Below are 23,130 nucleotides of genomic sequence, written 5' to 3'. Positions count from 1 at the left end.
AAAATATAACCAGTGTGATTAGGTTTAGGAAGTCCTGGCTAAGCCTGTTTTACATTTCAATGGTACTAGCCTGTAGGTACATTGTAGGGTTGTGACAACTGTTTTATAATAGTGAGAAGAAGGAAAATGTATGGTAATCCTGGTTTATGATGAAAATTTAAGCAAATCTTTTATTTGTCAAGTATAAAGTGCTTTGAGACTAAAATGCCAAGGAATATTTGATTCTACATAGTTTTATGTAGTGAAGAAGATTTGAAGTGTAGTTAACAAGCAGAATTGCATTTGAATTGCTTTAGGAAAATCAGTTTTTATCTCTTTATTGCTTGTAATTTAATGTGTTCAGAAGTAAAACAATTTAAACCATAATGTTCAACACAGAAGACTGAGTTTTTATTGTGTAAGATATAGGTTTTACACATTGTATGAAAGCGTAGGGTAAGCGCATTCTAAAATCTGATTTGCTGCAATATAGTGCAGGTTCCTTTGCTGAAAATCTAAGTTTAGTCATAATACTGAACTTTTTGCTTTATGAAGAACTATCTACAAGACCTAAGTGTCACCTTCAAGGACATTACAACTTCATACTGTATGTATGCTCAAAATCTGTATTAAGGAAATAGGGGAAAGAAAATTACACGTTATTGATATATGTGCTACCTAAATTGCTGAGCATATAATTTTATAAGAGAGATATGTTTATATTAATATAAGAAAGCCAATCTCAATATTTCTCCATGCATATGGGGAGTTAGAGAATGCCTGAAGCATGTGGATATAATTCACTAGCTCATTACAGAAACACAGTTTGTGAACTGAAGAGAACAGTAAATTCACTGAACCAAATTGGCTAGATGAATAGTGAGTGGTTGACAAAGCGTTCAGCAGTACTAGTAACATTTTTAAATGAATATTATTCTTGCATAATCACTTTACTCTGACATTCAGTAAGGTTTGTCTTTAAGATTATCTCAGCATTTCATAGAATCATAAAGTCATTAAGGTTGAAGAGACCTCCAAGATCATCTGGTCTAACCATCACCCTACTAACAATAACATCTCCTAATTTCTAATCTAAACCTCTCCTGGCACAACTTGAAGCCATTCCCTCTAGTCCTATCACTAGTTACCTGTAAGAAGAGGCTGACCCCCAGCTCCCTATGACTTTCTTTCAGATAGTTGTAGAGAGCAATAAGGTCTTCCCTGAGCCTCATCTAATCCAGACTAAACACCACCAGTTCCCTCAATTGCTCCTCACAGGATTTGTGTTCTAGACCATTCACCAGCTTTGTAGCCTTTCTCTGGACATGTTCCAGGACCTCATTGTCTTTCTTGTATTGAGGGGCCCAAAGCTGATCACAATACTCAATGTTCAGCCTCACCAGAGCTGAGTATAGGGGAAAAGTCATCTCCATGGTTCTGCTGGTTACACTGTTCCTGACACAAGCCAGGATCCCGTTGGCCTTCTTGACCACCTGAGCATAGTGCCAGCTCATGTTCAGGCGAGCATCAATTAGCACCCCTAGATCTTTCTCCTCTACACAGCTTTCAAGCCACTCTGTCCCAAGCCTGTAGTTCTGCATGGTGTTGTTGTGGCCAAAGTGCAGGACCCAGCACTTAGCCATGTTGAACCTCATCCCATTGGCTTCTGCCTATCAACCTGTCCTGTCCAGATCCCTCTGCAGGGCCGTCCTACCCTTTGGCAGATTGACACTTCCCCCCAGTTTGGTGTCATCTGCAAACTTACTGAGGGTGCACTCAATTCCCTCATCCAAATTATCAATAAAGACAGTAAAGAGGATGGGCCCCAGCACTGACCCCTGGGGAGCACCACTGGTGACCTTTCACCCTGTTCACTACCACTCTCTGGGCCCAGCTGTCCAGCCAGTATGTTTTCAAAAGTACTGTAGCTGAATTTCACTTAAAATTTGCAGATCAATCCATAGTGCCAAGTAGTGCAGAAACTTAGTCAAGCTTCAGTTAAAAAGGTATTTTAGCACACTTGACAGAATTTTCATTCCAGATAAGACATATTTCAAGCACAGGAAAGGGCTGCTGAGGGAAGTGGAGGAGTCCCCATCCCTGCAGGTATTTAAGACGTGTATATGGTGATAAGGGACATGGTTTAATAATGGAGCTTGGTAGGTCAGATTGATTGTTAGACAAGGTGATCTTGAAGGCCTTTTCCAACCTAGATGAACTGATGATTCCATGATTCTGTATCATTAACATTGGTCAAACATTTACAATGAAAAGCTCACAAAATTCAAACACATTATTTGCATGGTAACAAAGAAACCAAAATGCATATATTAAAATAGTTAAGAAATTTTAAAGCCTAATGAATGCTTTCGTCAGATCCCAAAGCCCAGTAAATATTATTTTCACTGTCATTGGTTGCCAGAAAGTTTTACACCAACATGACAGAGCAGAATCTTAGCACCTGTCTGGACTTTCCTTGACCCAGGCTGATTTTATCTTTCCTTAACAAATATCTAGAGATCAAGTGATAATTTCCAAATGTTAGAGCTGCAGCTTTCCATTTCAGTTGGAAAATATCCAGAATTCTGGTTATCTAAAGTGTTAATGTTAAACTGATCTACCAAATTTGAGAAAATATTGTCTATAGACTGTTTGGGTGTGAGTATCACATGTATGTTTTTTGAAACTAAACAGGAGCATTCTTACATAGAAAAAAAAAAAAAATAAAAAAAAATACGAGAATTCAAAAGGCAGTTTTCCTGAGAAGATGTATGAGGAGTGTCTGAGGTCTCTTGGTTTGTTAAGTCTACAGAACAGGAGACTGAGGCATCATGGCAATATATAGCTTCCTGTCGTGGTTTAACCCGGCCGGCAGCTAAACACCACGCAGCCGTTCGCTCACCCTCCCCCCTCCCTCTCTGGGACGGGGGAGAGAGATGGAAAGTGAAGCCCGTGAATTAAGATAAAGACAGTTTAATAAGACAAAATAATAATAATAATAATAATAATAATAATAATAATAATAATAATAATAATACAATGATGATAATAGTACTACTACTAATAATGTGTACAAACAAGTGATGCACAATGCAGTTGCTCACCACCCGCTGACCGATGCCCAGCCTAACCCCGAGCAGCCTGGCACATGGCATCAGATGGTATGGAATACCCCTTTGGCTAGTTTAGGTCACCTGTCCTGGGTCTGTCCCCTCCCAGCTCTTACTGCACCCCCAGCCTGCCTGTTGGCAGGACAGAGCAAGAAGCTGAGATGTCCTTGGCTTGGTATAAGCACTGCTCTGCAACAATTAAAACATCGAGGTGTTATCAGCACTCTTCTCATCTTAAGCCAAAACACAGCATTCTACCAGCTACTAGGAAGAAAATTAACTCTGTTCTAACTGAAACCAGGACACTTCCTCATGAGTTAGGGGGAGGTTTCTGCTCTCTGGTGATAGTGATAGGTCCTGTGTAAGCATCATGAAGCTTTGTCAGGGAAGATTCAGGCTGAATATTAGGAAAAAGGTGTGAGGGCATTGTGAGGTCATTTGGGCCCCAGAATAGGCTCCCCAGGGAAGTGATCTTAGCAACAAACCTGTCAAGAACAAGTTTGATGAGTTCAAGAACAGTTTGGACAATGTTCTTGGATTTTTCTCTAGTTTTTCGGTGGTCCTGTATGAAGCCAGGAGCTGGATTCCATAATCCTTGTGGGTCTCTTCCAGCTCAGAATCTTCTAGGTTTCTAGTATGCTATAATTTGATTCTTTGAATACTTTGATTCATGTACATAAGTACATATAGGGAAATTCGTAACATATCTGTATTTATTGTCATATTCAGTAGCAGAAAAGGTAGAAAACATTGAGACTCTTTTAAACAGAAAACCTGTGTTGCACAGGAAATTTGGAGGGGTGATTGAATAATTCAATTTTTAAATCCAATCTGAAGTTGTATACATTCCGTATCTTTCAAGAGAGGGAAAATTTGCTTTCAAAATTTGAAATCAAAATGGAGGTTGGCAGTACCTTAGTCTTCTCCTTCAGCTGGGTTTGCAAGCTTCTAGGAAAATCTAAGAAACCTCACTATATCCAAGGCTTTTCTGGTAATCAGGCCCTGTAAACTGGAATACCCAGAGTTCCTTGTTCTAATTGCCTCCATCCAAAAGTGACTAGGCAAACTATGTGTCACCCAATGCAAGTAATTTCTGCAAAGTGAAATAGTGGACTGTAAGACACAGGGTTCTCTTTCAACCTAAATTATTTGTGACTCTGTGATAGAAAAACATTAAAAGCAACATTCTATTTTGTCTGGGAATTCCTTGCCAGCTTTCCTTGCCTTATGTCAACTGATAATACATACCGATGTATCTGAGGACAATTTGTTCAGCTACTGCATACATTTTTATATTTCTTATCTTTTTTGTCTGTCCTCTCACTTTCAAAGATCCATCATTTCTGTAGCTACCTTACCTACTGTTTCCTTTGTAGATGTCACTGCTTTTAAACTGAAGCTGGCCTTAGATTTAAGGGCTATGATTACTGAAGAAATTGCTGTATTTGCTTTTTTTTTTTTTTTTTTTTTTTTTTACACCATCAAAAGTAATTATGAGCTATTTAATTACTGATATGGTTATAATAAAAAGTAGTACTATAATGAAGTAAAATGATGTGTTATTATATTAGCTACACAAATAGTTTGCAATATTTTCAGTGATTTTCTTGCCATGTACATTAATTTTCATATGTCTCCATGTTTAAAATAGGAGTGATTTAAGATCTGCAGCATACATGAATGCTGATTATTCATTCGGGCATGAGGTTTAAGGATGAAAGACAGATTTTATTCTGAAAATAGAATCAAGACAGCCTTAAAGTGCAAGATCGCTAAAGATTAGGTTCTCTATCTTAAAAATAGAAGTGACAAAGATGTATTCTAGATGAGTATATTTCTCATATGTATAAGCATACAACAAAAAGGAGATGGTAGCTGTTTAACTTTGAAGGCAAAATGGCAATAGCAGTCCAGTTATTGAGCACCAATTTTTAGACAACTATCATATTAGAATTAGAAATAACTGTTCTAGCCAGGAAATAGTTACATATTGCCAGAGTATTGCAACTTAGTATCAGATGATAACACAACTCTTTCAAAGATACCATTCACTCTAGAAAATTTTAGAAATTCTATATATGCTTTTAGTAGATATAGCACTGTCTTGGTTCACTTGGACTTTGAAATCTTCTCATTTCTGTGGTGGTTTTACTCGGGTGGGCAGCCAAGCTCCACTGCAACCACTCTCTCACTCCTCATCCTCAAAGGGAAAGAGGGAGAAAATATGATGCAAATGGCTCAAGATTTGAGACAAGGACAGGGAGATTGCTCAACAATTATCATGACAGGCAAAACAGACCGAGGGTAGGGAGATAGTAACATTTGTTGCCTATTGCTAACAAGGTAGAGAAGTGAGAAGCAAAGGAATGAAACCAAAAACACCTTTCCTCCATCCACCCTCTTCAACCTCCTCTCCCTGAGCAGCACAGGGGAATGGGGAAATGGGGATTGCAGTCAGTCTATAGCATTTTTTCTCTGCCACTCCTTCAAAGTCACTCTCTTCCCCTGCTCCAATGTGGGGTCCCTCCCATGGGATTCAGTCCTTCCCAAACTGATCCAGCATGGGCTTCCCACAGGCAGCAGCTCTTCAAGAACTGCTCCAAATATGGGTCTTTAACACAGGGTCCATCCATCAGGAGCAAACTGCTCCAACCTGAGTCCCCCATGGGTAGCAGGTCCTGCCAGGTTTCTTGCTCCTGTGTGGGTTCCTCTCCACAACCTACAGATCCAGTCCAGAGTCTGCTCCAGCAGGTCTTCTTCACAAGCTACAGCTTCCTTGAGGCCACATCCACCTGCTGCACTGTTGTCTCCTCCACGGGCTACAGCATGGAAACCTTTTAGCCATGGTACACCATGAGCTGCAGAGGGACTACCTGCTTCACTGTGGTCCTCTTCACAGGCCACAGGGGAACCTGACCTCCAGTGCCTGGAGCACCTTCTCCCCCTCCTTCTTCACGGACCTTGGAGTCTGCAGCACTGTTTCTCTCTCCTAGTTCCCCCAGCTGCTGTAGAGCAGCAGGTTTTGTTTGTTTGTTTGTTTTTCCTTCCTTAAACATGCTTTCACAGAGGTGCAAATGACATCACTTATTGGCTCAACTCTGGCCAGCAGCAGGCCCCTTATCTAACATGGGGCAGCTTCTGGATTTTTCTCTCTGAATCTGTCCCTATGGCTCCCTGTTACCAAAACTTTGCCATGTAAACCCACCCACTACAATCTCTGATTCTCCATTTTCATCATCACCTTTCAAGACTAGTGGGGAAAACAAAATTTAATGCATTGACATTTTTATGTTCTTAGCGCTTGCATCTATATATTAAACTAGTACTAGTAACAAAATCAAATTTCATGCTTCAGAGCTTTAGTTAGTCATCAGCAAAATGAAGGAATACATTGTATTCATGAGCAATAAATTATAAATATTTTCTCTCTTCTTCCTCAGAAGAATCTGAGGCTAGCTGCAACTATAGACTGGAAGGAATTATACAAAGATATTTCCTAAATACTTCTTTAATATACATGCTGACATGTTCGAGGTCAATCTGATCACCAGATTTCTATTCAAATAGAAAATTTTCCCTGTTTAATCTGCTGGGGTGTTTGGAAGGTTTTTGCTAACTTCTTAGTTTCTTAAGTGCCATAAAATAACAATGATTTTTTAACTCTCCATTTTAAGGTGAGAATAAATATGAAACTTCCTATTTTTTGACAAGAAGTATCAGAACTTCTTAGTTTGAATTCTCTGAGTGTATTTCACATAAAAAAAAAAAATAATAAAAAATCCTACTACAATTAAAAATGTGGAGTGTAAGAGTCTTTGCAAACCTAATTTGATGTTGCAACCTAGTCAAGGAGAAATGTCATTACCTAATGGGCTGAAAGAAAGGAAAGCCATCAACTCTTATACAACATACTCCAACAGGCTGGCAGTTACAATTGATCAGCCTTGGCAAGCTATCAGACTCCCTCCCAGCTGCTTCTTCATTCCTTCTCAACAGGACAGGGAGAGAAAATAAGACAAAAAAAAGGTTGCAGATCAAGAGAAAGACAGGGAGTTCACTTACCAATTAGTGTCATGGGGGGGGGGGGGGGAAAAAAAAAAAATTTGACTTGGTTGACTTGGGACAACTAATTTAATTTATAGATAGTAAAAATAGATTTGAAAAGTGAGAAACAGAGATGAAAATTAAGACAGCTTCCTCCACCTCACCCCTTTTTCCCAGGCTCAACTTTACTCTTTCACTCACAGTTTTTCTAATTCCTCCCCACCCTAAGTGGCTCAGGGACCATGGGGAATGTGGTCACTCCATAACTTTCTTCCTCTCCCTCCTTACATTCTCACCTTGCTCAAGGGGTGATCCTCTCCACAGGCTGCAATCAAACAAAAACTGCTCCAGCAGGCCCTCTACATGAGCTGCGGCTTACTTCAGGATATATCCACCTGCTCTGGTGTGGGGTCCTTCACAGGTTGCAAAGTAGATATATGCTCTGATGCAGTCCCCCGTGAACTACAGGGGGAAATACCTGCTCCCATGACTGGAGAGACTCCTTCTGCTCCCTCTCTGACCATGGTGTTTCTTCATTGTTTTCACTCTTTTTGTCCTTCCTTCTCTGCCTATCTGACATTTTTTTCCTTTGTCTTAATACTTTCTCACAGAGTTGTCACCAACTTGGCTGAAAGGTTCAGCTGTGTCCTCAGTGGCTGATCTGAGCCTGTGGAAACCTGACTTCTGCTGAGCACTGTAGATATTGTGGTGGATCATGTGTCAGTGTGTATATGCACTTGTATTATTTGTATTGTATTGTATCTGTATTATATGCACTTGTATTATTTGTTGTTATTGTAATTTAAAGAGCATTTGTGAGAGGTTGTTTATTATTTTTATTTATTATTGACTTTTTATTTTCAGTTAACTACATGAGAGTTTGAATTAACAAGGGCTCACATAATGCTTTGCTGTAAGCATCATTATGGTAATTAGCCAAGTATTACATCACAGCATAGCAAAATTACCATACACAATGTGTGTAGAACTCATCAAAAGTATTGGAAGCTGCAAACTGATCCTTGTGTTCCAGCTCTAAGAATAATGGCTGCAAATTGTTTGATAATGTGGAAAGATAAAGCTAGCTCTTGCAGCAGGCTGGGTTATAGGTTTTCCTGGTCTCTTCATGTGACACAATTAGGATCCCCTCATGCAAGAATCATGGGCACATGGGCAATGACAGACACATGTTTCTGGTATGGTAAATGAGAGCTGGAGAACACAGTGACTAATTCACCCTAATAAAAACAATGCTAAATCATTAATGACAAAGCAAAGCCTTAATTTTATTTTCAGTTTTTAATATTGAAACACATTTATGGTAAACTCCACCCTCCAGACCTCAAAATTATTTTATTATTAAAGCCTCTGAAAATCCTATTGGAGTTAAGAGTTATGCAATGGCTCAAAACTTAAGTTTTGTTAGACCAATGGTGTAACTGATCTAAAATTCAGAGGGCATGAAAACTAGTTTAAGTCTCTCATATATTTATGAGTTTGTGTTTGAATTTGGTCTCTAACTTAAATTTAGCCCCAGGAGTTCCACACTTCACCTTACAAATTTCCATTTGGTTTGAGTCTTTTAACTTTATTTCTTTTAGAGTAAATGTAAGGAGTTATTTAATGGTTGTTTATAAGTATTCAGCAATTAACGGAAATCTTTAGTTCAATATAAAATGACCAAAATAAAGCCTATGGCATCATTTCATATGTATAGACAATTTCCCTAGGAACCTCCTGCAATCATGGTGAGTGAAGGATTTAATGATGTGGTTTCACAATGATGGCTAGCAAAACTCCACCATTCCAGTTTCTTACTCCCCCTTCTCTAAGGAACAGAAGGAGAAAATAAGATGAGAATGTTCTCAGGGGCTGAGATAAGGATGGGGAGATGACTCACCAATTACCATCACAGGAAAATCAGACTTAATGAAGGGAGATTAATGCAATTTATTGCTTATTACTAACAGACTAGATTAGTGGGTGCACTATGTTTGTCTGGGATGCAGCTTATGTAGTGTTGTGCTCTCCACTTGCAACTAGAACAGCCTCAATATTACTCCAATGTTTTGCCTGTTCCTATGAAATGTTGGTACAGCCTTAAGACTCAAAACCACCACCAAGCCATTAGGCTGGGGGTGGGCTGGAGGTGCGGAGGGGACATCCCTAGGACAGCTGACCTAAACCAACCAAAGTTGTTCATTGACTCATCTTTGGCCAGAGTTGTGTCCCTTTTTAAGCTGTCTGGAACTAGCTCCTACCTAACAAGTCGACTTCTGGGCTCTTCTCACAGAGGCTACTTGTGCAGCACCTCCCATACCAAAACCTTGCCATGGTGGAGTCTAGTCTAGAGAAAAAGAAGGCTGAGACCCCTTACGTTATTGCTCTCTGCAGCTTCCCAAGAAGGGGAAATGTATATTTACCCTGGTCCTGATGGCAACACATGTAGGAATGGCACAAAGATATACCATAGGAGGTTCAGACTGGAATTCATTCTGTTCTGTTCTGTTCTGTTCTGTTCTGTTCTGTTCTGTTCTACTCTATTCTACCCTATTTTACCCTATTCTACCCTATTCTACCCTATTCTACTCTATTCTACCCTATTCTGCCCTATTCTACCCTATTCTACCCTATTCTACTCTATTCTACCCTATTCTACCCTATTCTACCCTATTCTACTCTATTCTACTCTATTCTACTCTATTCTATTCTAAATCACTCCTGACTTCTACCTACTCCTCCCCATGTAGCAGAAAGGCATGGAAAATGGAGGTTGCACTCAGGTCACAATTCTTCATTTCTACTATTCCTTCCTCCACACAATTTTCCCGCTACAACACATGGTGGTTTCACTTTGCAGGGCAGCTGAACTCCACCATATATGTTCTCTCACTCACCCTCCTCAGAATAAGATGGAGAGAAGAAAATACGCTAGAAAGAGAGAAAAATAATAAAATAACATAAAATAACATAAAATAACATAAAATAACATAAAATAAAATAAAATAAAATAAAATAAAATAAAATAAAATAAAATAAAATAAAATAAAATAAAATAAAATAAAATAAAATAAAATAAAATAAAATAAAATAAAATAAAATAAAATAAAATAAAATAAGGCTCATGGTCTGAGATAAGGATGAATTAATTAAAGGAAAAAGGAAGTGGGAGAAAAAAAAAAAAAGAAATAAGAAAGAATAAAAAAAAATAAACAAACAAAAAAAGCAAAGGCCACACAGAAGCACAGAGAGAGAAAAATAAATCTATACATCCCACTAACAAGCGATGTTTGGCTGTGTCCTAGGAAGTAGGGTCAAAATATGTGTAGTGGTTGTTTAGGAGGACAGATGTCTTCACAACAAGAGCGCCCGCCTCCTTCCCTTTCCCACCTTTGTTTACTGAGTGTGGCATCTCATGATACGGAATATCCCTTTGGTCGGTTTAGGTCAGCTGCCCTGGTGACATCCCCTACCCACCTCTTGCCTACCCCCAGCCTACTGGCTCTTGGTGGGAGGAGAGAGAGGTTGTATGGAGTCTTGATACTGTGTCAGTATTGCTCAGCAATAGACGAAACATTGGTGTGGTACTAGTGCTGTTCTAGCTACACGTGCAAAGCATGGGACACTGCAGGGAAAGTTAACTCCATCCCAGACAGACCCAGTACACCTTCCCATGGGATATAATCCTTCTTGAACTGCTTCAATATGAGTCCTTCCAACAGCCCGCTGTTCTTCAAGAACCCAGTGTGGGTCCTTTCCAGTGTGGGCTCTCCATCGGCTGCAGCTTTCTTCACGGTGCATCCACCTGCTGTGGTGTGGGCTCAAACATGAACTTCCATGTGGATACCTCTTCTACGTAGCTGCTCTATGGGCTGAAGGGGGACAACTTCCTTTACCATAATCTTTGTCACAGCCTGCAGGGGAATCTCTGCTTGGTACTTAGAGCACCTTCTTCACCTCCTTTGCTGATCTGGGCATCTGCAGGGCAGTTTCTTTCACAATTTTCTCAATTACTTCTCTTACAACCCCTGTGCAGCATTTTCTACCCTTTCTTAAATATGTCATCATAGAGCTGCCACCCACTTGCCTGATGGGATTAGCTGTGCCCTGTGGTGGGTCTGTTTTGTGTACAGCTGTAACCGTCTCTGTCCAATGTGGGGACAGCCACTATTCTCACAAACTCCTGAAGCCCACCTGCTAGCAACAATTTGCCACATAAACACAATATAATTCATGTTACAGATTTTTTATTTTTAATTAATTTATTTTTTTTACCAGTTTATGGATGGAAGAGAGTTTCTTCAGTGCAAATTTTTGACCACATTTATATTGTAAAATTGAATACATCTACCACCCACTAAAATAAAAATAAACAAACAAAGCAAAATAAACAAGCAATCACACTGAAGTCAAATTTAAATTATATGTGTTATATCCAAATTAAAGTTATTCTAACAAGTTTTAAAGAAATCAAATGTATTATGCCAATGGGACTTTATACTATAAAGCAGGATGACAAAATGTTGTAGGTATAACCATTTTTGAATTATTGTGAGAAAAATATTGAAAAACATAATTATTGTCTTTCTAAAGTACTAGTTAATTAGAATTTTGATCAGTAAACAAGCTACTAAAATTTGGGAAGGGACAGAGAAGGATGAAGTTGTGCTTGGAATTATTTTTACAGTTCCTACAAGTGCCTTAGAAGAGAGTTTTACTTTTATTTTTACATAAGAAAGCTATTTTTCATGCAGAATGTGGGTTTCCTAGTCACTTTAAGCTCTGAAGAAAAGGATTAATGCATTTATTAACTTCTTGCAGCTTGTGAAGATGTGTGAGATTTACTCTGTCCATATTGTTTGGTGGCAAAATCATCTTTTTGTCAAGTTTCTTGCTATCTCAAGCATGACATTTCTTGTGGTTTGAAATCTTGATTAAAAGCTATTGCAGTTCATGGAAACCTTCCAGTTATATCAAGAAAAGTTGGAGAACTTGCTTTGAGAGGTCAGTAAAACAGGCAGCAAGACACACAGCTTAGATCTTTCAGGGCAGGGGGAGACTTACAATGTCATACTCTGTTGAGGACCTGATACAGGAAATTGCTTATGATCTTTGATCACTCCAGGAACTTTGTTATTCCTTCCAGAAATACAAAAGAGGAAATAATATGTGACTTTCTGCTGATAAATATAAACCTTTATAAACTGACAATGACTGGTAATAAAAAAAGTAACAGAAATGGCTGGCATGGATTTCCCAAATTTTGTAATGCAAATAGCTTATGCTGGTGCAACCAGTAAAAATTCTGAAATACATATTATATATAAAGATAGAAGATAAGTGAAGTTTATGTCTGTGAAGCTTTTTTTTTTTTTTTTTTTTTTTTTTTTTAATATTTTTCTTACTTCTGTAATTTTTCAGTGTCATGCGTTTGGTGTAGTCGTGACATTATTGATTATAACTTGAAAACTTAATCTAGACAAGCTTCAAGAAATAAAAAAGTTTTGTTTAAGAATATATATATATATGTCTAGAAATATATATATATCTGTCTATAGGAAATATATATATGTATAAATATATTTGTCTATAGGAAATAAGTCAAAGACAAATATTTTGATACTTTAATTAAAGAGAGAAATTACATTCTTATCTACATTTAAAGTGTAAGATGCATTGCTATTGAGAAAGAAGAAAGTCTTTAAGAATGATGCTTTCAGGTAACTTAATCCATGACGTGTTCACATTATTTTATTAACTTGAGATTTTTTGCCTATCTGTAATAAAAGAGGACACAAACAAGAGCTGTGATCAGATAAATATATCTGGAGATCACAATCACAGATAAAAGATGCAGAATAAATGAAGTCTTAGAGAAGCTATATAATAGTAAATAGAGATAAGTCTTACAGGCTAGATGGATGAAGTGACATGGGTAAAAAGAATGGTTAAACATCTGGGCCCAAAAGGTAGTAGCCAGCAGTGCAAAGTCTGGTTGGAGGCCAGTAATTAGTGTTGTATCTCAACGGTCTATACTGGATTTACTGGAGTTCTATTTAAAATCTTCATTAATGATTGGGATGAATGGGCTGAGTGAACCCACAACAAGCTTGTAAAACAAAATTGACACAAAATTAAAATATGTGGTGGATAAAGCAGAGGGTTGTCCTGCTACCTAGAAGGGCCTTCATGAGCTAGAAAAATGTCCTGAAAGAAATCTTTTGAAGTTCAACAAAGGAAAATGCAAAGTCCTGAATCCTGGAAGGTGGGACAACTCCCATTAATACATGTTGGGAGCTACCAGCTGGAAAGCTGCTTCGCAGAAAAGTACCTCCAAGTCCTGCTGGATATCAAGTTAAACATGAGTCAGCAGCCCTTGCAGAAAGGAAGAATGGTATGCTGGTCTGCATTAGGAATAGCACTGGGGCAAATCTAGGGAGGTGATCCTTTACCTCTGCTCAGCATTGGTGACGCCATGCCCAGAGTGCTGTGTCCTGTTCTGGTCCCCCAGTGCAAGACAGACATGGCTAATTAAGATAGTCTAACAAAGGCCACTAAAATGATTAAGGGACTGGAGCTTCTCTCTTGTGAGGAAAGGCTGTGAGAGCTGGGATTGTTCAGCCTGGAAAAGAAAAGGGTCAGAGGGGATATCTCTGATAAATACCTGAAGGGAAGATACAAAAAGGATGGAGCCAGGCTCTTTATAGTGGTGCCCAGGACAGGGCTGGAACACAGAACACAGAAGATTCCTTATGAATATCAGGAAACACTTTTGTACTGTGTGAGTAATGGAACCAGTTGCTCAGAGAGATTGTGGGGTCTTGCTCCTTGGAGATCTTCAAAAGCTGCCTGAACACGGTCCTGGGAAAACAGCTGCATGTGGTCTTGCTTGAGCAGGGGTGTTGGACCAGGTCTCTTCTAACCTCAGAAAATTTTCTGAACTTAGTATTATTAACAGCATTTACAGAATCTGAAAAAGAAACATATATATTTATATATTATGTCATATAAAATATCATGTCATATCCTTACTTTTTTTTTTTTTTTAATTTAATTTATACTTTTGAAATTCATCCACTACTGGTGAACAAAAACAAATAAAAAAATACTGGGCATGAGTCAGAAACATGCTCTTACAGCCCAGAAAGTAAACTGAATCCTTGGCTGCATCAAAAGTAGCGTGGCCAGCACGTTCAAGGTGGTGATTCTCCCCCTCCACTCCACTCTTGTGGGATGCCATCTGGAGCACTGCATTCAGCTCTGGGGCCTCCGACATAAGAAAGACATGGATCTGTTAGAGTGGATCCAGAGGAGGGCCAGAAAGATCAGAGGGCTAGAGCATCTCTCCAGTGAAGATAGTCTGAGGGAGCTGGGGTTGTTTAGCCTAGAGAAAAGAAAGCTCCAGGGAGACCTTAAAGAACAGGTAGACCTTCCAGTATTTAATGGGGGCTTACAAGGGAGCAACACTTTATCAGTGAGTGTTAACAATTTTAAATCAAAAGAATTTATGTTTAGATTAGACATTCAGAAGAAATTATTTACTCAGAGGATGGTAAGGCACTGGAACAGGTTGTCCAGAGAAGTTGTGGATGCCCTGGAAGTGTTCAAGGCCAGGTTGGATGGGGCCTTGAGCAAGTTGGTCTAGTGCATCGTGTCCCTGTCCATGGCATGAGGATAGGAACTAAATGATGAATGTCCCTTCCAACCCCAAACCAGTATAAGACCAGTAGTTAAGATTTTATGATTATAAGAACTTGGGCAGTATTTTCCCATTTTTCCATTTTCAAAAATCACAAATGTCATGCAAACATTCATTAGTTGGAAATGATCACTAATGTATTATTTCTGTGATTACTCATGCAGGATTTAAGGTACTCTCTTTTTATTTTATTTTTTCAAACAAGCTGTAATATCAGTGTCTCATGTGATATCTAGCATAACTGAATGTTTCCTTCCATTCTTTTGACATGAACAAGGACTTTTGTGCTAGGACCTCTTCATTATTTTTCTTTTCCACTTTTATTAGCAGATATAATGACAAATATTTATTCTTCTTGAAAGTGCTTCTTTTAGTATCTAATTTCTCTCTTTGTGCAGCAGCATCATAAGTCTAAACTTAATACATTTAAATTAGTAGTGGCCAGAAGCATGTATGTAAATGTCAATGCTGAATCTTAACTGTTTTCTGCTATAGAGTGGTGTGGTGGTTTTACTGTGCTGGGCAGCTAAACCCCACAACCGCTCTCTCACTCTCCCTCCTTTAGATGAAAAGATGTAAAGCAAAGAACAACTCACGGGTTGAGATAAGGATAATTTAATTAAAGGGAAATAATAATAATAATTAAATAAAGACTACCATGAACTAAACAATTTAACTAAGGGGAAATAAAAAGGGAAAGGGGAAAAGGGAAAAATAAAAAGAAGGGAGGAAAACAAACAAACAAAAGAAATGAAGGCTATATGGAAGTGCAGAGGAAAGAAATTACTCTCTACTTCCCACAAATGAGCGATGATTGACCACGTCCTTGAAGCAAGGCCTCAACGCACGCAGCCGGTGTTCGAGAGGAGGACCGACGTTTCCCAATGAGAGCCCACCCCTCCCCTCTTCTTCCTGTTTCCACCTTTTATTGCGGAGTGTGACATCACATGGTATGGAATATCCCTTTGATTGGTTTAGGTCAGCTGCCCTAGTGATGTTTCTCTCCTCACTTTTTGCCCACCCCCTAGGAGGGTTAGAGAAAGGCCCAATGCTGTGCCACTGCTGCTCAGCAGTAGACACAACACTGGTGTGATAACACTGCTGTTCCAGCTACAAGCACTGTATGGGCTGCTGCCGGGAAAGTTAACATTCCAGCCAGACCCAGTACAAGTGGCACCTGGCTATCTGGACACTTCACTAAGAAAATATAAATACATTAGCTCTCCTGGCAGGGAATCTTAGCATATGTAACAACATAGAGAAACAATAGTACACTGTGTTCCTGTAGTGGTTAACAGACGTAGTAGGTAGACCAAAGCTTCCTACTTATGTGCTGCTTTCATTTAGGAGCAGAAGTGATGTTACCTTTTATTCCCAACTGATAAAAAATAAAAAGTATGGGCAAAAATAACTTCAGACAAAATGTATCCCTGTCAGAAAACAGAAAAACAAGTTGCTGGTCTGATTGGCAAGATGGTGCTGAGAGTATTCATACTTGCTGAAGTTGAAATGTTACTTGCTTCATTGGAATAGAAAATGTGCACCTATATTTATTTAGTTATTTATTTAATGTTTGCTTATTTATTTATTCATGCAGAAAAGTCTAAGAATGTAAGAACATCTTAGGGTGTTGTTGCCACAAAAGTTTGTTTTTCAATTTAATTTAGGAGTAATAAAAAAATAAAATTAAAAAAAATAATAATAAAAAGATATTTCTGCCCATTAGCATCAGATGATGATTCAGTACTCACATTCTCACACTACTCACAATACTGACAGGTCATTGTCACAGTTATGGAAACGTCACATGTACTCTTCTGCCATGGGAAATTCCAGGCTAGAGCTGTTGCAAAACACAACATTATTTTTTGTTTGTTTGTTTGTTTTTTGAGTTGATTTCTACTATGTTTCTTTCATGTTTGCTTTTTCATGTTTGTTTGTTTGTTTTCCTATCCTGTTACGTTCAAAGAGTTTATGGTTTTGAAGCTGTTCAGAGAGATTCAATTTTATCCTCCACTTTCCACCTACTTGCCTTTCCCATCTAAAAGTATCAGGGTGACATCATTAGATCAGACTACTCTCCTACTTGTAAAGATGTCAGGTTACTGAAGAAGTCTTCATTTTTTTTTTATTTATTTTTTATTTTTTTTTAATACTATCTGTCAAAATTAATGAAATACTATATCAACTAGAAACAAGTTCCAGTTCAGTTCTGTTCCATGTTTGAGGCTATCTATGTTCAAAACATTAGCCCTATTGCATTAAATTTACTTGCCTTTTAAGGGTATTTCTACATGTGCATAACTTTCATTAAAGATTATGCTGATGGAAAGAGTAGAAAAAAAGTGTCTGAGGGAGTGAATTTACTGATCATATCAGTATGTATTTGCAAAGTGTCCAAGTAATGCTGTAGACTTTGCATTGAATTGTCTTATGTCTAAGGTGAAGAGACTGGTTTTTTGATGGCTGAATTAGAACAGAGTAGAAGAAGCTTTCAACTGTCAGAAGATAACTTCATATTAGCTTCATATAGGCTTATTTTGGCTTTTTATAATGTATTAACAAATTCATTGACCAGCTATAGAATGGAACAAGTGTTATTGAAATTTTATGGGTTTGATTTTGCTTTTTAATTACTCATGGAATATTTAGTTTTTCTCTATATTCACATTATATTCAAATTTGGACTGCAAAAATTGAACTCATATATAAACTTGATATATTATCAATCTCAAATTCTTTTCTTTAGTATACCAGTACCTATTTGCTTATTCCCAAGGAGAAAATTACCATTTGGGTAAACAGTTACATGTATTTATTTTAGTAACATGACTTCAACAGATACACACTCTGTGGTAAGATCAAGTTAAATTTTGAACTTGAAATAGGAATTCAGGCTTTGTTATTTTGCTTAATAATTCATGCATAGAATGTTTTCTCTGAATTGTAATAATTATTCTTCATACAAAACTATTTTGCTAAGTGTTCATGCTGCAGCTTTATGAGAAGAAAGAACACAGTGATGAAAATTACAATGCCAGTTAAAAATAACGTATATATATAGAGAGAAAATTGGTTTAATCCAATAATCCATGGGCTACAGGTCTGGCCCAAGGCCTGCTCTGATGGGGGTCCTCCACAGCCTCCTTCAGGTCATATCCACTTGATCCACCATGGTCTCCTCCATGGGCTGCAGAGTGGAACCCTGCTCTACCATGGTACTCCATAGGCTGTGGGGAGACAGCCTGCTTCACCACGGTCCTCTCCACAGGTCACAGGAGACTTCTGCTCCCACACCTGGAGCGCCCCTCCCCCTTCTTCTTCACTGACCTTGGCACCTGCAGGGCTGTTTCTCACTCCTCTGTTTTTCACTCTCTCTCTCTCCCAGCTGCTGTTCCTCAGCATTTTTTTTTTTTTTTCTCTGTCTTAAATATTCTCTCACAGACGCACAAACAACAGCACTTATTGTATTGGCCTGGCTCTGGCCAGTGGTGTGGCCCTTATCTCACATGGGGGAACTTCTGGATTCTTCTCACAGAAGCCACCCCTATGCTCCCACAACCCCTATGCCTCCCCCCACTAACAAATCCTTGTCACATAAACCCACTACACCTGTACAGCAAGGAATGTTGGTGTACAAAGATCTGAAACTTTTATAAACTATCTGTGATTTTTGGAACATTGCTACCCTGTTCCTGGTGATAGCATAGCATACAATCTCAATATAAAGTTGTTTTAAGGTAGAGAGTTTGTGAAAATTTATGCTCTACATAGAAAACTGCAAACTGTGTTGTTAAAACCCTGAGAGCTGTAATATGATGATGTTTTCAGTTTGTTTGGCTTTTTTTTTTTTTTTTTTTTTTTTTAATTTGAGCTATAGCTATATCACATCACCTAGATAGGATTGTATATATACAATAATATATACTATTATAATATATACTATTATATACTATTGTTTATAAATATGTATTTGTATTGAAGATATAATGAAAGACAGTTATTTTCCATCGGTGTTTTTCCACACGTTTGTCTACATATATCTCTCTGTCTTTTCTAATATGCATAAGAAACTGTGTAGAAGCTGTAAAATTTTCTATATGTAACTGGAATAAATATTTAATAAATATTTTTATTTTGTCTTTCATTGTAAATTGTTTGTCTTTCATTGGTAATTGTACTAACTTTTATTAGGATGCCTGAGAAATTGTGTGGCTTTCGCAGCTCTTATGTAACCCACTGGCCATTTACTCAGTTTACACTCAGTAAATGAGTTGGCTTTTTCTTCTTGTCCTTGTGCTTGCAAATAGCTTGCACAAGGACCTGTTCCTATATTTTTCCTGTAGACTAGAGTGATACTGACTAGTCTGTTACTTTTTGAATCTTCCTTTTCCCCCTTTTCTGTAGATGGATATATACATAAATATATTTTCAGTTATCTGTGACTTTCCTTTTATGCCTTTTTAGAGGTGACAGCAGCTGAGAAGTGGGACATTTTATCATTACCCTTCTGTTTTAAAAATAGTTTCTCAAAATTTTGAAGACCATATTCCAATGTAAGGTGAAGAAAATGGAAACGATTGTATTCATCTAAATAAATGTTAAACTTTGTTGTTTGTGTACACTTAAATAACTGTTCTCTGAAACACTTATTTTTTCTACTGCTTGATATTCTTAGTTGACTGTCTTCAGTACCAGCACTTATAAATGTATACCTTATGTAAATAAATATTTTATTTAAATTTAACAGTTACAAATGAATGAAACAGAAAAATATATATATATAAGAAGTTCAAAATAACATATTCTTTGCAACATTTGTTTATATACATATTACATCACACATTCAAGGAGAAAATAAGAATGTAATTCTGTGATGCACCTCTAATAAGACAGGCAAAGTAATGTCTTACTGCACTTGGAGGACTATAAAAATACACAACCTAACTGACCCAATATTTTGTTCCAGGTGTGACAAAAGGCACCTGCTTTCCTGCCCATTTAAAGTGTAGACATTGAATTTGATGGACAGAATGTTGGCACCCACTGCGGAAGAGCTGAACAGCCTCAACACCAAGTAAGTGAGGTCTTACAAATTTGGAGGTTCATTTCAGATGAGTTTTATGAAGCTTGCTAATTTCTGACAACAAACAAAAATTTTAAATGCAGTTTATAAGGCACTGTATAACAATTTGGTTTCTGATGCTGGGAAATTCAATTTCTCATTTAAACATGTCTTAAAATCAGAATGTAATTGCGTCTTTTTAGAATATAGTTTTCCAAACTTAGTGACATTACATTCTAAGGTGTCATCCTTTCTACACAAATAAAAGCATCCACTGAAAACAATGTCTTTATATTATAAAAAACAAACAAACAACAAAAAAAAAAACAGCTTTTATATTATAAAATTATCTCCTTTTATATTATAAAAATTAATGTAGAAAAAAATGTAACATGAGCATACATACATATATTCAGTGATTAAGAAAATAAACAGTAATCTGTTTAATGTGGAAAACAAACTGGTAGGGGAAAAAAAAAAAAAAAAAAAAAAAAAAAAAAAGGAACATTATTTGTGCACTAATTAAGTGGTTATTCCTTTCTATTGCATTTTTGATGGAATAAAACATAGGAGACAACTATGTTTCTTTCATAGGAGACAACAAGATTCTTTGGACAAAGAATTGATTGTCCAAAGATGGTTTATGAGGGAGTCCCACAGATTTTCCTTTACATGGTAGGAGCTAAGGTGATCAGTGTTAAACTGCAAAGTAAAAGAACTATGCCCACACAGAAATGATTTATGATAAGAAATTCTTAGTATAAATATATCATAACATATATGGAGGGAACCATGTTAAAACATACTTCTCATCCTTGTAATGTCAGGGTTTTATTATTTTATTATTGATTAATTCTAGTATCTCAGTTAAACTTGGAATATTTTTATTTCCCCTGGTATTCTTCCCTGGCAAATGTCAACAAATAATACTTTTCTATAACAAGTGTGAGCTCACAGAGAAGATAAAGGCAAGATGGTTTTCAGTTTGCCAGATCTGCTTTTTAACAGACAGTATAACACAGTATACTTTCTCCGTGAGTCTATTGTCCTCTTTGAACAACAATTAAGAAACCTGGATTATATTACCCTGGCAAAAACAGAAATGGGAGAGAGTGTGTTGTGGTTTAACCCGGATGGCAGCTAAACACCGCACAGCTGTTCGCTCACCCTCCCCTCTCCCTCTCTGGGATGGGGGAGAGAAATGGGAAAGTGAAGCCTGTGAGTTGAGATAAAGACAGTTTATTAAGACAGAAAAATAATAATAACAATAATAATAATAACAATAATTATGATAATAATACAAAGAAGAATAATGTGTATGAAACAAGTGATGCACAATGCAATTGCTCACCACCTGCTGACCAATGCCCAGCCTAACCCTGAGCAGTCTGGCCCTCCCACCCTGGCTAGCCACTCCTATATATTGTTTAGCATGATGTCAGATAGCGTGGAATACCCTTTGGCTAGTTTGGGTCAGCTATTTTGTGTCTGTACCCTCCCAGCTCTTGCTGCACCCCCAGCCTGCCTGCTGGCAGGACAGAGTGAGAAGCTGAAAAGTTCTTGGTTTGGTGTAAGCACTGCTCTGCAACAATTAAAACATCAGGGTGTTATCAGCACTCTTCTCATCCTAATCCAAAACATAGCATTCTACCAGCTACTAGGAAGAAAATTAACTCTTTCCTAACTGAAACCAGGACAGAGTGGGAGAGGATGAAAGAGAGAGAGGTTGTGAGTATATCAATAAAAGTTAATAGGGAGAAGTAATATATGATACTGTAAAAAAAAAAAAAAAAAAAAAAAAAAAATCTCTGAAAACATTCTAGTGTGACAGCAAAATAAATTCTTATCTCGAATTATTACAGTATTTGCAAAATATTTGCAAGAGACTTTAAAATAAATAAATAAATAAAGGCATAGAAGGAAAAGAAACTTAATGTATTATATTTTTTATTCAAACTATGTATAAAATTTATGTGAGCAGTTCTTTTTCATTTGAGGATGTGAAACTATTGGAGAGTGTCCAGGGAAGGGCTACAAAGATGGTAAAGGGCTTAGAGGGGAAGACATAAAAGGATCAGCTGAGGTCACTTGGTCTCTTCAGCCTGGAAAAAGAGAAGGCTGAGGGGAGACCTCACTGCGGTCTACAGTATCCTCATGAAGGGGAGCAGAGGGGCAGGCACCCATCTATTCTGTCTGGTGACCAACAATAGGACCCAAGGGAATGGAGTCAAGCTGTGACGGGGGATATCAGGAAAAAGTTCTTCACTGAGAGGGTTGTTGTGCACTGGAACAAGCTCCCCAGGGATGTAGTCACTGCACCAATCCTGTTGGAGATCAAGAAGTATTTGGACATATACAGTCTATACAGTCTCTATACAGTCTGTATTTTTGGGTAGACCTGTATAGTGCCAGGAGTTGGACTCGATGATCCTTTTTGGTCCTTTCCAACTTGTGATATTCTATTATTCTATGATTCTATGAAACCTTGAACTAGGAAGTTTACTTTATATGAGTGCTTGACATCTGATTTACAAAGTGTTTTAGAAGAGTAAGAGCATTCCTTTAGCAATTTGGTGATTGACAGTCGTATTTAGGAAACCTCTAAAAATTATAAGTAGCTTATTCGCTCCACATCTCTTTTATTCTTTGAAAGCCATAAGTAGACGTTAGTCTAGAGGAAGTTTATTGCTGATTACAGATAGTGATGAAGTCCATGTATGCTTTAAACTCATGTTACTAAAAACAAACAAATTAAAATAAATAAATAAATAAATAAACACCACCCTCTCAGTCTAATAATGAAGGGGAGTTCTTTGTTATTATCAAATAGCTGGTGAGAAGAAACAACTAATATACAAGATTTCATTTACCTTAGACAAACTGTGGCATTTTAAATACAGCATGAGTAACTATAAAGTTTCTGTGTAATGATGAGAATATACCTTAAGCCTTACCAAATTTTGTCAAATTATGGAGACCTAGACTATCATCTAGGTCTCTTCAGGACTGACAGACTTGCTTAATATGTAGATTTTCTAATTGCCTATGCGTTAGTTTTGTTTCCACAGTTGCTGTTGAATAGAATAGATTTTAATGTTAGAAGTGAAATGAAGGATGCAATCATTTTCTTCAGTTTTCTGGCAGTCTGAAGATTTTTGGAGGGTAATCATAAATTGCTAACCCTGGAAATGCTTGCTACTAGCAAGGGTTAATGGAGAAATACTTATTTTTCT

The 23,130-nt window shown here is 37.5% G+C and overlaps 1 protein-coding gene across 15 annotated transcripts in view; it reads left to right on the top strand.

The window, feature by feature from the left end:
• PTPRD (protein tyrosine phosphatase receptor type D) overlaps positions 1-23,130 on the top strand; it is a 1,303,784-nt gene that overhangs the window by 304,393 nt on the left and 976,261 nt on the right. For all 15 annotated transcript variants that reach the window (XM_084505446.1, XM_084505445.1, XM_084505434.1 and 12 more), the window contains exon 4: positions 19,802-19,909. The gene's annotated coding sequence lies outside the window, so the exon portion shown is untranslated. The remainder of the gene's footprint in view (positions 1-19,801; positions 19,910-23,130) is intronic.

This window comes from Aythya ferina (genome assembly GCF_964211825.1).
Source record: "Aythya ferina genome assembly, chromosome: Z".
NCBI lineage: Eukaryota > Metazoa > Chordata > Aves > Anseriformes > Anatidae > Aythya > Aythya ferina.
The sequence above is the reverse complement of the archived record's forward strand: the minus strand, read 5'-3'. Positions and strand labels throughout refer to the sequence as shown.